The sequence below is a fragment of the Triturus cristatus genome, chromosome 3_2 (assembly GCF_964204655.1).
Source record: "Triturus cristatus chromosome 3_2, aTriCri1.1, whole genome shotgun sequence".
NCBI classification, from domain to species: Eukaryota; Metazoa; Chordata; class Amphibia; order Caudata; family Salamandridae; genus Triturus; species Triturus cristatus.
Genome location: NC_140584.1, coordinates 697,625,311 through 697,640,987, shown reverse-complemented (window position 1 = coordinate 697,640,987; position 15,677 = coordinate 697,625,311). Strand labels below are relative to the sequence as shown.

The following is a 15,677-nucleotide window of genomic DNA, read 5'->3' as shown; positions in this document are numbered from 1 at the left end:
CCATGTACTAGTATAGTAAAACATAGTGCCTACACATGTGCACCCAAATTATGTGCCAGGACTACACTGGTCCCGACCACGTAGCCCCCAACCTGCCCAGCCAGCATAAAGACTAAGAAAAATGAAGGGAAAGGGATGTAAACGCACGGGCTCCCCCTCACTCAATATGAGCCCTAGGCACAGCCCAAAGCATCCATTCTCTTACACCAACAAACCAACTAAAGATGTCCAACATCAGGTGCTGATGTACGCCGCCCCACTAGTTCCAATAGAGGTCACCAACCAGGAAAGCACTGTTAACATGCATGCTATAGGAGCATCCACCCCCCCTGCATGAGCCTAGCTCTGCAGTCGGCTGAGCTTCACCACAAGATGTTTCCATGAACTCTCCAGAACAGTCAACAATGTTTCAGGGACATTGACAGTCAAAGGCCCTAGGCCATCATCCGCAGGGCTCAAAAGCGAGAGGTGAGAGCTCACCCCGGTAGACCCCTGCATGTCTCCCACTTCCATCATCTGCTTGAGATTATCCTCCTGAATTGTAATTCTGTGAATGACCGGGCGCCCAGCCGCCGTCCGTCCAGGGCAGGTCGGACCCCCTCTAGTGCCCCGCTCAGATTCCATAGCCGACCCACTGTGCTATCTCAATTCTCCCAGAGAGGATCTGTTACATATTTCTAGCCAGTCCCAGACCCCAACTAGGTGTTCAAAGAAATGTGCCTTCCCTTGCGATAAGACTTTCCATTTGGATGGGTAGAAAAGCATGTATTTCAATTGCATTGCCCTCAGTTTTAACTTTACAGACAGAAATGATTTGCCCTGTACCTGTACCTTCCTGGTGTGGTCAGGATAAATCTTAGTTTTATTATTTGCAATATACAGGCTTTATCTCGATAAATCAGGATTTTGGCTATGATAGCCAGGAGGGAGCGTCAGTGCCAGCGTACTATGTGCCCATTCAACCGCAAAGAACTCTGAGAGCCCTTGTGGCTGTATTTGTTGTCGCACCCAGTCCTCCAAAACCCCTCCATAGTATCCCCTTCAGCTCGCTCCGGGAATCCCAGCACCCGGATGTTACTATAGCGAGCACGGCCTTCCAAATCCTCAAACTTCTGTTCCAACTCACGAGTTACAGAAGTCATCTTAACCATTTGCTGCTTAAGCTGTGAGACGTCCCCTTGAAAACTTAATTGTTACCCTCTGCCTCCGTCACGTTATCAGCCACTTCTCTCAGGTCAACTCTGAGCAAGTTGCAGTCACTAGAAACAGTCTCAATCTTGTGCTCTGTCTTGCGTAAACCCTGTATTGCTGCCATCAGGTCAGCACGTGATATGTCCCCAATTCCCTCTGGGGAGGTCCCCCTGGACTCTGCACTCCCCTGCTGGGTAATCTGTTGGGATGTCTGCCTTGTCGTGGTATGTTGAGTCATAGTGTTAGTGGTGTACGAGCAAGTGTCCTTATCCTTCCCCATGGTGCTTAGTGCCCCTTAGTTGCGAGTACGCTCCCTCAAGCCTGCAGTTCTTGTCCAAAAAGAATAGGTCCCTGAGGATCCCTTCCCAGCTAGCTCTGGAAATCTCACTAGGACCCCCAAGACTGAGTAAGGATGCTATCCCAATCGGGGAACACCTCCGGGATCCTGTAATGTCTATTCCAGGGAGAGACTCAGAATTCTCCAAGTCTTGGGTATCCCTCAGCCCGCCTTTTCATCTGGAGCTACCACTGGCCACTATATCACTGTCTCCAATTTCTGCACAACTCCATTCAGCGCAGGAATCCCCTAGGCCCAGACTGGGCCAATCCTCATGGGCCGTGAGCCTCGGGCACCCCGCCGCATAAAGTTCTTACCTGCAAGGGGCCAGAAGTGTGCCAGGCCTGCTGTTCTCTTTCCACTTTAAAGTTTAGGCTTCTCCATTTGGCAAACTTCCGCGATGGACAGCAGAGACTTGCCAAATTTCTCTACTCCGCCGAGCCCCTTCAGTCAGGGGCGTCCCCAGCCCATGGCAATATTCGGGGACTGTTGCCCCTACCACGCGGCGCCTGTTCAGATCCTCCCCGGAGTCAGGCATACAGTCTCTCCCCATTTGGCAGGATATGCCCGTGTAAGCTCTCCTCCAAGCCCACATGGGCCATGCTACAACACCGACGGTCCAGTGTCCCAGTCAGGGCCTGCCTCAGTCAGCAAGAGGTAGGGCCTGGCTGATACAGAAGGCTCCCACGCAGCAGCACCAGGATCTCCTCCAGCAGCCTCACCTCCCATGAAGCCCAGCAGTCGCTGGCACCGCAAGCGAGATCTCCCCAGCGGCCGCAGTCGGTAGCAAAACTCTGTGAGTACCCGGCACCAGCACGGAGACATGGCACCGGCCCAGCAACACTCCACCCTCATCAGTGCCCAGGAGGCACACACTCCCCCATCTCCACTCACTGCAGGCGCCAGTCGATACAGCTCCTCCCAGCCGGCCCATGAAAGGGTCTCAGTTCTGCAGGGGCACACTGTGACAAGTCCGGCCCACCCCAGCCCCAATGTTCCCTCGTCGTCCACCGGGGGAGGCTGCTCACCCGAGTCCTCCGCTGCAGTTGGCAAGCCCACAGTAGAAATTGGCGCTGGGCCACACCACGCCGCAAGACTTTCTCCAGGCTCCCCTGGGCTGTTGATTATGGAGCTGCCATAGCCTCCAACTGGCTCAAAGCCATCCCCCTTAATTGCCAGGAGAGTTTAAGACAGGATGCTACACTCTACTGGCCATAATCAGTGACAGTAAAGCAGGATTCCGTGGGATTAGGCCGGGGCGGGATGGGATGGGAGCCAAGCTCAGCTATGTCCTGTCACCAATCTTGCCAGGCTATGCCCCTACAACTATCAATATCTAACTTGCATCCATAACCCAGAGAAGTGAGATAATCTTTGATGCCTCAGCTACATGTCTAAGAATGTGTAATGGAATCCATCGCTCTGCCATTCTGTGAGAATTAGAAAGCGCTCTAGGGTGCAGTGCAACACTGCTCCAGCCCAACCTCTCTTGTTAAGGTTGTAACATGTATGTTCCACTGCCTGTTAGATGGGACCAGAGGGCACAACAGTTTCTGGGGGGTGCATCTGAGAATTCAAAGATCATCATTGCTCCCACCAAGCAATAGAACTTTGTAGATCCACTTGAGTACCTAAAAACAGCCAGGGCTGGCTTTGTTGCACTGCTGCTGGTTCCATATAAACTGGAACTGTTTCCTTTAGCCCAGACACATTGTACCTGTGACTTGGAATCTTGTAGGTTCAACCTCACCGATCAGTCTCCTGGCCTGGATGAATCCCAAAGATGGCCAGCTGTTCACATCTTGAAATGATGATAGAGAACAAACTAGTTGATCTTGGACAGATTAATTACTGGTATCCCCCTTTTGTGTTTCTTTAGGAATAGGAATATGGCCCTCAGAAACCCTCGCTGAATGAAAGGTGTTAGACCTGGCATCTTTTGCTGTGATTTCCCCTGCTTCCAAACTCCTGTTTTTGACTGTGTGCTGAGCTTCGTTTTTGCTGGTTTTAGGACTCTGGGCACTATACCACTGCTGATCAGTGCTAAAGGGCATGCGCTCTGTGTCTAAAATGTTATGGCATTTGGTGGCTCCATGATTGGCACATTTGATTTACTAATAAGTCCCTAGTAAAGTGCACTATGTGTTCCCAGGGCCTATCAAATAGTGCTAGGGGGTCTGCTGCACCGATTGTGCTACACACTCAGTAGTCCTTCAAACATGACTCAGGCCTGCCACTCCAGAGCCTGTGTATGCAGTTTTAAACTGCCATGTCGACCTGCCAAGTTCACCCACTTGCCAGGCCCAAACGTTCCCTTTTATTACATATAATGTACCCCTATGGCAGGCCCTAGGTAGCCCCATGGGCAAGGTGCAGTTTATTTAAATGGTAGGACATGTACTTGTGAGTTTTACATGTCCTGGTAGTGAAAAACTGCTAAATTCGTTTTTCAGTACAGCAAAGCCTATCTCTCTCTTAGGTTAGCATTGAAGCTGCCTTGTAACATTTTACAAGTGTATCTTGCAATTGGACACAATTAAAAAAGATTGGAGTTGTGTGTTTCTGGACTCACATCTTTTAGTGAAGTTTTTTTTTAATTGCTGATCTGAAAATGACACTTTTAGAAAGTTGGTGTTTTCTTACTATAACCATTCAGTGCCTCTGCCTGTAACTAGAATACATGTCTGGGTCAGGGTGATATCTGGGCTTTGTGAATCCACTCTAAACAGTCATACACAAAGGGAGCTAAGGTGTGCCCTGCATATCCTGATGGCCCCTCACCAGGCTGATGGGTCTTCCTGAGCAAGAGTGGTGAGAGGAGTTGACACCTGCACCTTATTAGAGCTGTGTCTGTCCCCACACAAAGAGCTGCATACCCCTCTGTAGTGTATCTGGAGCCAGGGGCAGGAGCTGTAGTGCTACCAGGACAGGTTGCCACTTTGATACTTGCTTGGCTGTTATGGCCTGCTGCTTCTGTCCTTGGAGTGAGAGGACTGCACTTTGCTATCTGAATCCTGCTTTCTAGAGTTCATCCAAGGCTTGAGTTGAGTTTTCCTCCTATCGGAAGTCTCTGGACTATCAAAGACTTCACCTGCAACACCTGGGCTCTGTTGATGAGAGCTTGACTCTGCCAAGTGGTGCCAAATCCAGTTCCTGGGCCCTTGGAAGTGAGTGTTGGTGCTACAAAGAGAAGAAACCAGCACCTCAACTTCAAGCGTGACTTCGGAATCGGCACCACTCTTCCACACCATGCCACTGCTTAACTCCACATCCAGGACTTACAACACAGGCACTGATGCCACCACAGCGCCTCTGAAGCATCGCCCCTGTGCGAGTTTCAAATACCGCGTCACTGAAGTTTGTGACACCCAACTCTGCCGCAGCGCCTGTGTTCCCATGTTGTAACATCGACACCGCAAAGTCGAAGCCTTGAGGCTCGACCCCCAATGCTTCATCGACACCGTACCGCCATCAGAACCAAAGCCTTGCTGCAACCGCCACATCACCTTTCCTGCGCCGTGCAACGTCGCAGGGCATCAGCGGCTCAACGACTCTGCACTGCCTCCAAGAACCAAAGCCTCACTTGCTTCAGTGATGCCGCACCTCCATTGTGCAACGCATTTTCCCCGAGCGCCAATGTGCCGACAACCTGTATAACTGTAAGGAACTGACTCCGAGACTGCTTCAGCGACGCCTCACCTCCCTGGTGCCGTACAACGCCTTTGTTTCACTATGTCTCAAAGGTACTGTACTGGGGTCTGTACGACTCCATTCCTGGCCCCGCTTCATAGCTGTCAGCCGTAACTTGTGGATTCAATTCCATCAAGCAGGTCAAGATGGCCCCAAACGGAACTGTTGTGTGCACTGGGGGTGAGCACATGGTATCTTTCCTGTGTAATTTACTTACCCGGACTAGGATTATGGGTCCCTGCTTGGACAGGGGCATACCTCTGCCAACTAGAAACCCCACTTCTAAAAAAAAGAAACTAGGTTTTGTGGCAGACATTGCAAAATGGTATTTCACCTCCTGTTATACTAGAGCTGCATAATTTCTAAGTTGAACATTGTACATTACAAAGCAGACTGAAATGTTGGTAAATGAAACTTTGTTTCAAATCCCCTGACAGGTTGATGAGCGCAGAGGTCTAATGAGAGCTTCTGCTAATTGTGAACCAATTGATCTATTCTAAGTTCTTTTCTTTCAGGGAAAGGAGAGGGATTACTTACAAGTGCGCGATCTCTTTACTCCTGTCTGTTAATGAGCAAGCCCCTGCATGAGTAGTGGGGCTTTAATGCATAGAAGAAACAACTGACAGACTAGGCCCTTCCTCTACCAGTCCTGGGAAAAACTCCAGGGCGAAATGCTCTTCCCAAAGATGCTCGTGCTTTAATACTTTAAAGCACAAACTGGTTGGCATTCATTAAACTGCAAGATTAGAAGCTTAAAAGAAGCCCAAAATGTTGCATAACATTTTCAACATAATATTCTCACTGTGTGCAGTGTTTACGCCTAACTCATCGAACATTATTCAACAAGGCGCCTCTCAGAATGAGATCACAGAAACTGCCCTCACTGGCGCCTTTGTGGCATAAGGGGAAGGGCATTAAACTCATTCCTCTTTAGAGATGGATATTGTCAGAGTTCATGCAACAGAGACATTGCTTTACTGCAGGTGTATCATCTACAAATTCACACCGAGCTTCCAATGCTGGAAACAATTAGCAAATGGAACAAGGAAAGCGTGAGTGTCCTGCTGCTATGTGGGCTCTTCACAGAGATGAACACTGCAGGATCTCCCATCAATAAAATGAACACGTAATATGTGTTTGGCATTTTCACTGCACCATAATCTGTTTATTAGCGGCATACATGAGTAAAAGTGGAAAGTCAAAAGGAACATTATACAGTAAAGCCAATTCATAATGTTCTTATAAATTAGAAACTTACTAACAAAATCTGGGGAAGCGAAAGTGAGGTTGTTGGTAGATATATTCATAACTGGCTTTTCTTCTTCTTTCGTTTCACTAAATCACATTTGTTTGTTTTTTAAATCGTGCAAAGTAATCTGCAGTCTAGAAAGCAGCTGCAAAGGTTGAAGGCCGGTATCAATTTCCTCAATTTTTCTTTCATCTTAGATCCTTGCTCTCGTGACAGAACAAGGCAATAGCTTTCTCTTCCTCCCCTTTCTCCGTTTGAGGAAGGCTACCAGTTCTCTTTGGTGGTCGGTTATTTTCATTAAATCATACATAAACCTGGACATAAGGATACATTGAGAGAGCCACAGATTTACAGGTGAATGTGCGATGGGAAACAATAGCGCATCACTGTGCACGACATGGTTGTCATTTTGTCTCGTGATAACAAATGCAAGCATATTTTATATTCTACACAGAGCAACTGAGTCAAATCTCTTGGTTTCAAGCTGGACTCCTATGACACTTTGACAGCACCATTGAACAAAATGGTAGAATCTGTCAATTTCCACCTCCAACAATCAAACGTCTTCTCTCCTCTGATCAACTTAAATCAGCAGCCCATGCCCTAATCATCTGAAAAGTTGACGCAGGCGATGCCATTCTAGCAGGCGGTCTCATTTCAACATTTGCTCCACTCAAAGCTATCTTCCACTCCTCTGCCAGATTCATCTCGGAAAATAAAGGTTTGGCAATATATCCTCTGTTCTGAGAGACCTCCACTGGCGTCCACACATGGTGCTGATCGAGTTCAAGATCAAATGCTTCACCTGCAAAGCCTGACACTGCAGCAGACCCATCCACTTATCCATCCTCCTCCCACTAGCCAGAAGTGTAAGACTCTCAAGAAGCAAGGCTCCTTTAACATTAGAAACATCTCATTTCAAGACCTCGTTAGCTTTGAAGCAATCAGTGGCATCTGGCGGGGAACGGGTGTGGTGGGGAGTGAAAAAAAAACGATTAGAAAAAACCACTTACATCTTCAGGCGGCGCGTCTCTCCTCCGCTTCCCTTCCGACGAGTACCGGAACGGAAGCAGGAAACACACAGACGCCCCTAAGCCAATCACAATGCTGCAATGCAGAGCTGTAATTGGTCTGGCAAGGACTATGAGCCTGTGCATATTACCCACCAGGCTGTGCATTACAGTCTGGTGGGGAACATGCAAAGTGCGCAGGGACTGTTTGGCTGGCTCAAGACAACTGGCCAAACCATCATGCGCACTTAGAGTGTGCCCACCACTCCTCCCCCTGTGATCCCATCCCCACCACACCCTAACCAAGCCCCATAGCTAAGAAAAATAAAATAATAATAACGATGCATTTATCATTTTATTTTTCCTTTTTCACTGCTTTGAGAGCAGTGGGGCAATGCTCCTCTGCCTTAGCGGAAACAGGAGCGACACCCAGTTTTTAAAACTTTCTAACACTGGATCTAAGACGCAGCCATGACATCCAGTCTTTCAGGAAATGGCTGAAGACTTACCTCTTCAAATCTTACCTCCACAGACAGCAATCAATCTTCTCCTCTGCCCAGACAGAGCAGATGCCTTCCGATTACCTTACGTTACCTGTTTTTCAGCAGTCTTACTATTCTTAAGTTCCCCCTTTTGTTCCCGGTTTCTAGCCCCCGCCTCCTCCACACCCAGTCCCACCATTGGTTCCTAACTCCTTGCTCATGTAAGCTGTTGAGTGGTTCTTCGTAAAGCGTTCTAATACTAGTCCGCTGACAATATAACAACTTCAAATAAATCAATCAATCTTTCCAGAAATACATATGTTTTGATCAAATATTTGGAAATGAAACTGCCTCTCAGGAAGGCAAAATGCTAACCCTGCAGCACAGTGATTCGATGCTGTTACACCGATGCGGGTTGTTGTTTTTAACTGGTATGCTTCTTTCTGCTTGACTCGCATTAACAACAAACACGAGTTCACAGCAATGCAATTCAAAGCCTTTTTTGAAATTCAGATATGTTTCTTGATGGATGGCAAGACACTGTCCCACAAATAACAAGAAGCAGAGTTTTACTGTCATGGGATGTGCTGGAAGGTTTTATTGTTAAGGCTCGAAGTCAAAAAGTGCAGAAAAAAACATTCGGAAGCAAGATAAGGCGGAGGAGCGTCACCCCACTGCCAGGAAGCACAAAAGAAAGGAAAAAATAAAATGATAATAACGTAATGTTATTCAGTCCAGTTCATAATCTTTATTTCGATCGCCAGGATCATAAAAGACATTCGCAATAATATTTAAAATATTTTGTTATAAAAATAAACACCCATTTGACCATAATACAAAGCAATGTACAGTTGTTCCATGTTGATGTACAAGACCGTTTAGAGCACAAAATGAATTAAAAGTTGATTATGTGAGGGGAAAATTTAAAACCATTATGTTAACAAATATAAAACTTTCATTTCTATTTTAGTTTCAATAAAATATAAAATGTAAAATGTGACTGTTTCATTAAAGATGTCATAAAAATCTTGAAAAAACAAAAAGTATGTTGAGCTCGTTAAGACTTGTGGGAAACTACAAGATTTTGTTCATTGTTAACGGTCACCACCAAGTACCCAGCAGCATATACGATGCTGGGTGTCTGTCGGCATAATCTTTTTCGTTTCACAGCCTGTTACAGCGGTAGACAGGCAGTTGGGCACCAACATTAACCTTCTAGTTGGCCACACTGTGGGAGCTGTAATCAACGTAATCATATTATCCCTGACTGTCCACATCCAGCTTAAAAATTTGGCAGTTGCAATAACACACTGTTCATCAGTATTTGTCTGCAATCTTCTTAGAGCAATAATGCTTGACCTAGTGCCCAAATTTCTACACAATGGCTTTAACTATTTTTCTCGTGTGGCCTTATAGACAGGGCAGACAAATAAAATGTGTGAGTAAGTCTCCTCATGTTCTACACATACATACCATCTGCTATAGTTTGTGTCATGACATTTATGGGTGAATGATTTCAATGGTAAGGAGCCCACCCAAAATTGGAAGTATAGGCCTCTCGTCTCTTGGCTTGGATATGACATCCCAGTATGGTTCCTATTGGGAGCTAAGCTTGAACTCTAGGAATTTGCTTGTCAGTGATAAACTCTCAATGGTTTGTGTGCTATTCATTGCGATCATGGACCAGCTCCTTCATTGTTTTTTTCGAGGGGAACCGTTGGCCCACTGGGTCTTGCCATAGATGTCTCAGACCCATGTTAACCGGTGTGCTTTATACCCTTTGCAACCAAAATATCTTGTAGAAGGTGTCGGCTTCCCAAACATCCTTAAGTGCACTAGCATAGTGTGACAGCTATGGGGTGGTCCATAGCCTATGCCAGAATGCTATCGGGCGATATCTTGCTATCTCATGTATTCGGTTGCATCCTAGGTCATGATAAATGGGCTTGAGAGGTGTGTTTTGTGGGAGCTCAGTGATTCCGCTCATGAATTTGTTTTGAGCGAAGACTAATGGTACCAAATTGTCAAAGCCCCATAGCTCAGCTCCATATAGTACAGATGCTGTAACTTTGGTGTTATATACCTTCTAGGCTGGGCTTATGGGCTTGGTATGGGAGGTCTTATGTTTTCTTTGTAGCACACCTGCCAAATGGCAGTGCTTTAAAGCTATAGTTTCTATCTGGAGTTTCCAGGTGAGTTTTTTTCAAGGGTAATGTTATTATCATTTTATTTTGTCCTCCTGCTGTGGCAGCATGCGTGAGGGGGTGGCGGCGGGGCTGCAGATCAGGGGAGGAGTGGTAGAACACTCCTGTGCGCAATGACTGTTTGGTCGGCCCTCTGGTGCCGCCCAAAATAGTCATGCGCACTGTCCTGTTCTCCATGCAGGCTGAATTACACCCTGCATGGAGAACATGCCCACCCCTCCAGCCCCTGGCTGAGCACCGTGTCACGGTGCTCAGAACAATCACAACGCTGCATTGCAGCGATGTGATTGGCTGCAGGGAGCGTGGGAGCCCTGGTGTTTCCTGCTTCTCACAAGCAGCCAGGAAGAGGACGGGACAGGACACAGGAGAGGTAGCAGCAGCCGCCCGGCCAGCCGGCAGGCCGGGACGTAAGTGATTTTTTTATGATAGCCGATTCCCAATCCCCCCCACACACCACTGCTGCTTCTAGGCATCAGCCATGACTGCCTTTTCAAGCTCCGACTACCTATACCTCGCATCCTCACCAGGCTTGCTCAGTCGCTCCTGCACTCACGCACCTCTGAAGTATGCCTTGTGAAATTTTTAGGGATCTTTCCCAATCACAACCCAGCAGATCACCCTTAATCCTGCGACAATCACAGGCATGGGCCAAGATACCCGCTTGACCTTGAAGAACAGACATGTTATGAGCCATGCATCTCTCTCAACTTACGTCGAGAGAATACTCTTTAGACATGTAACAAAACCTCCCAAAGACTGTCCGGCAATTGTTGTAAGTTAATGGCAGTCTTTCACCCTAAGTGCGCACACTCATGAAGTGCACATCAAGGCTTTATGTAGCAACAATTTTAGTACAGGTGTAAATGTATTACATTTATCACAGATATCAAAACACTCATAGTTAAAATAAATGCACAGAATGTGAAAATTATAAAATAAGGCAACACGGCATATAGAACATTTTGAGGATCCTTACATAACTAGCCCTGGCTAATATACATATTATGATCACCACTATTCTGTGAAGGTCAGTTTATGAATGTTGTCATTGCATACGCGTCACTGGACTATTTATTATCTGGTCCTCAGTCTGGTATTAAGACAAGCCTGGATTGTGTCTCTCTAGCTGCTTTTTTATGAGACAACTGCCCTGACACAATTCCATGAAGAACTGCTCCGCTCATCCTGGAACCTGAAGTCCCCTGCTCCCTCCTCAAGAAGTCTTTGAGTGATCGGTTTACATGATTCATACCGTATATTTGGGTTGCAATTCATGTCAGGTGGGAGGTAAACCATTAGAATTCACTTGATAATTCACTCTAAATCTATTAATCCTTTCCTAAGCGTCAAACATTCTAACGAATGTATGAATTCGAAGCATACTATTAGCATATATGATAAATGTAGCACAGTAGCAATCATCAATGCATATCAGCTAATCAACGATTGCAAATGAATACAGGTGTATATGCTAGAAGTCTTGATAAGCAAATAAGTAATGCATAAAATACAAATAGCAACTTCCCCTCTTATCCTCCTTCATTAAGAGTCATAACCCTCTGGTCCTTTGGCCTCAACCGACGAGGCGCCCTCTCCGAGCCTATGCACGACCAGCATTCAGGATCCTGATTCTCTCACTAGTCGCTTGCACATCACTGTGCTGCTTCCCAGCTAGGTTTGCACTAGGTGACTACCGTCACATACATGCACAAGACGTTGTACGGGCTTATTGAGAGTTTGTGGGGCCTAGGACGTCTACCAAAAAGTGGAGGATGTCCGATCCAGCTTATTTATAGTACATGGGGCTTTAAAGCACATAAATAGGGTGGACAGGGCATCCGCTACCTTTTGGTGGATGTCCCACTTCTGCCAAAGTCTAAATAGTCCTTACACTTGAATACTCCATAGGTTTCTGACATCTAATTGGCTCAAACTGCGGAGCCCGAGCCACCTTGGCTGATGCCCAGTGGAGCTTTCCCATGCAGCTGTAGAGGAGTCTGGCCCCTGGCCGTCACCTACCCAGCTGGACATCTGACATTGTTTTCCTCGTCTCCCCATTTTGTGTCTCCATGATCACTGTTACACTTGCTATTCCTGACGAATTCCCGTAACATCGTTTCTTTGCCTGTGTTTTACTATGCTCTGGTAACGGTTGTATTTTGTAACTTGTTGACTCATTTGATCCTCATGTAAAGCGCTCTGATATCCTTCGGGATCTGGTTCGCGCTATATAAAACTTAAAAATATATATATATTAATAATAACTATCATTGCAATCATTCTTATATTAAGAAGACTACCCTTAATGTCATCACCTCTACTCTTTGTATATTGCACTTTCAGTAAAAACAACAGGGTAATGAGTATTTGTTGAAGCAGCCTCCAGTCTTTGGAACTAGCTCCATATTGAGCAGCGGGGGGATCCCAACTTATGTAGCCTTAGGGAGCTGTGGGAACGGGGCTCTATACTCACCAGAGATAATATATCCCATCTCAAATTATTTCAGTTAGTGCCAAGAAACCTGGTCTGTACAGCAGTCTAGAAAACCAAAACATAATTACAATCCCAACCTTTTGTTTTAATTTTAATGTTTACTGTGATTGTCATTTTTAGTGTTCATTTCATAAAACCTTAACATTTGTGTTTTTAACTTGCGCACACAAAACTGAAAGGTTTGGCATTTTTAATAAAATTAAACCTTTCTGCTGCAGATAACATCTGGCACCTCGTGTCATAACTCCCCTCAAAGATCAATATTCACATTATTCATAATTCGCTGGGTCCCACAGTCAGATCTCTCTGATCAGAGCACTTGAAGCACTGGAGCTCTTTCACCAAAATCACAGAGGGAGTGAAATTGACATCACTTTGACTACAATGATGGGCCACTGCATTTTAAAATGTTATAGCTATATCAGTTCACTGTGCCACTTTTATTTGTTAACTTCGACCCCTGGACAAATCGTAGGTGTTGCAAAAAAAATAATAAAGGATGCAAAAGTGATGCATCCGACTAGCCCTCTTCAGGTGTCTTGAAAACAACAGAGTACTCATTTTGAGGTCTTCAAATATACAACATTCACACAGCAACTATCACTGCCGTTTTAGCTTTCTATTATTTTAAATATTTTTACTAAAACACATTTTTCGCATTCTTGTGAGATTGACATGCACTGTCTGCTTTTACAAATTATTTAACTGGTATAATGAACTGCACCCTTCAGTAAATTTGGACTTCAATGGCCGCTATACCCACAATGATATATGAAATAACTTTTTGTTATGGTCTTCATTAACTAAACAATAACATTTGACATTGAAACTGAGCATCTATAACACAAAGACAAGGAGGACATTCAAAATAAATAACTTAAATCGCGGCAAGTCCATGTATACTGAGATTTTAGTTTAAAATAACTGAATTGTACCTTAAGATAACTCCATGCCTTTTTAAGTCTGGCTTGACAGAGCCGCTGTCTTGAAGAACTATTGTTACCAATGATTTAACATATACATGGAGTGGAATTTGACTCTGCCCCACAGGAGTATTACCCACTGACCTCATGATATTGACTGTTGGGTTTATTATTTTACCGATTGCATTGCAGTGCTTAATATGTGCCAGTATTTTCTGGTGTTCAACACTGGCACCTGTTTCTAAACACCTGAACTTTGATACTCTACCACATGTTAGCACTGTCTGATTAATTTAAGCACTTAAGCAAGTAATTCATCAGTAAAGAATCAAATATAAAGCTTTGATTACAACTACCACTGCCATTTCCCATCAGAATTTCAAGGTGTGCAGGAACACTACAGACCTGGTTTATTTCACCTGAAGTCATTGGTAACTAGGTCTAATGCTTAGTGAAAATTAGGAATGACCAGGGGTATCGAGATTGAAATTACTGATGATTCTCTCTATCATCCCTCATTTCTGGTAGGCCCTTCACTGTTCAGCTCCTAACTCTGCCTCCCGAGTTAATGTTACCACCAGTATTGGTAACTCCAGGAGGCGGAGTTGCTGTGTACTATAGCGGGCCACTTGTAATGATGACCTAAGTGGGATGAATGGGATCGATATGGGTTCATATTTGTCAAGGGTTTGCATTGCCCTTGCACCTCGCAAGGGATGCAAGGGCGACGCAAAACCTAAATGAGTTTTATCAAGCGAGCCTGAGTGGCCTGATAAATCTAGAGTAACGCAAGGCAGTGCAAATCGCTGCCTTGTGCTACTCTGTGGCAGGGAGGCGTTCCATGGTTGGAGCTTGGGTCTACCCATGCATCCAACTATGGATTCTGACACATTCCCAGATTTACCAACATTGGTGGATCTGAGAATGCATCAGAATTGTATGCTTTCCCACCATAGGCACCAGGAGGAGAAATATCTTTATTTCTCCTTGTTTTTCCCTCTTTCTAAGTGTGCTGAACTTAGAATGAGGAAAGTGTCTCAGAATTGTTTTTTTGTGCAGGAAGGTGTCCCTCCCTGCACAAAACACTACTGCCTACCATGCAGACATCCTTGCAATGCAAGGGTGCCTGCCTTGGTGCAAGGTAGCCATAAGTGCGCTAGGAAAGGACAGGAATGCGCGTATACTGGTAAATACGGGGCACTCTTGCCCTTTCTCTCAGGGCAGCAAGGTGGCTTGCTTTGTTGCGCTGTCTGAAGAAATGATAAATCAGACCCCTGATGTCTTGGTAAGCAGACACTTTGCCGCCCTTTTTTGCTCCTCTCACTGTGCTGCATGCACTTACTTTGAATATTCACTCTCATTGTCATCTTTAACAACAGACATGAGTGAAAAGCACACCGAAGCCAAATACTGAAATCGTTGGTTTTTAGGTCTCACCTGGCGTAAGACTGCGCAGACATGCGCAGTCTCGCTGGCGAGATTTAATGTTTTGGTTAGATTTCTCTAGTGGGCTTTAAGCCCCGCCCCTCCTTTCCATTGGCTGGCGTCACCGTTTATGCTAAGCGGTGGCCAGCCATTGGAAAGGCGCGTCTCGTGACGTACACTTTTCTCTTTTAGAGCCGTCCCAGTTGGACTGGCTGCCCCGACTTACTGCTGCCGTAAAAGGTTTTCTTATCTTTATGGGGCCAAACACATGGCCCCATAACGATAAGAAATCAGTCATGCGAGTCAGACCAACTGGGACGGCTCGCGAGCCAGTCCAACTGGGATGGCTCTAAAAGAGAAAAAGACTATCCCTTCATTTATCTCCTGCACACACATGGCCAATTCACTCTCTTCCTACATACACAATACCCCTCTAAGCTCCATACTTGGATCTTGGCGCAGGTCACGCTCCGCAGGGCTCCGTAGAAGATGGGCAGCAGCGCCATGATCATCAGGCTCCCGTAGGCTAGCGCCGCCCCTCGGGGGAGGCCGGCAGCCGGGCAGATGTGTTGGAAGCTGTGGGGTCAGAGTCGTTGATCAGCGACGGGGGAGGCTCTAACTCTGCCATTGCTGGAGGTTCGGGGAGCTGCGGGTTTCAGAGAGGGAGGTGGG

The 15,677-nt window shown here is 45.9% G+C and overlaps 1 protein-coding gene across 3 annotated transcripts in view; it reads right to left on the bottom strand.

The window, feature by feature from the left end:
* HECW2 (HECT, C2 and WW domain containing E3 ubiquitin protein ligase 2) overlaps positions 1–15,677 on the bottom strand; it is a 1,572,445-nt gene that overhangs the window by 1,134,059 nt on the left and 422,709 nt on the right. The window lies entirely within an intron of this gene.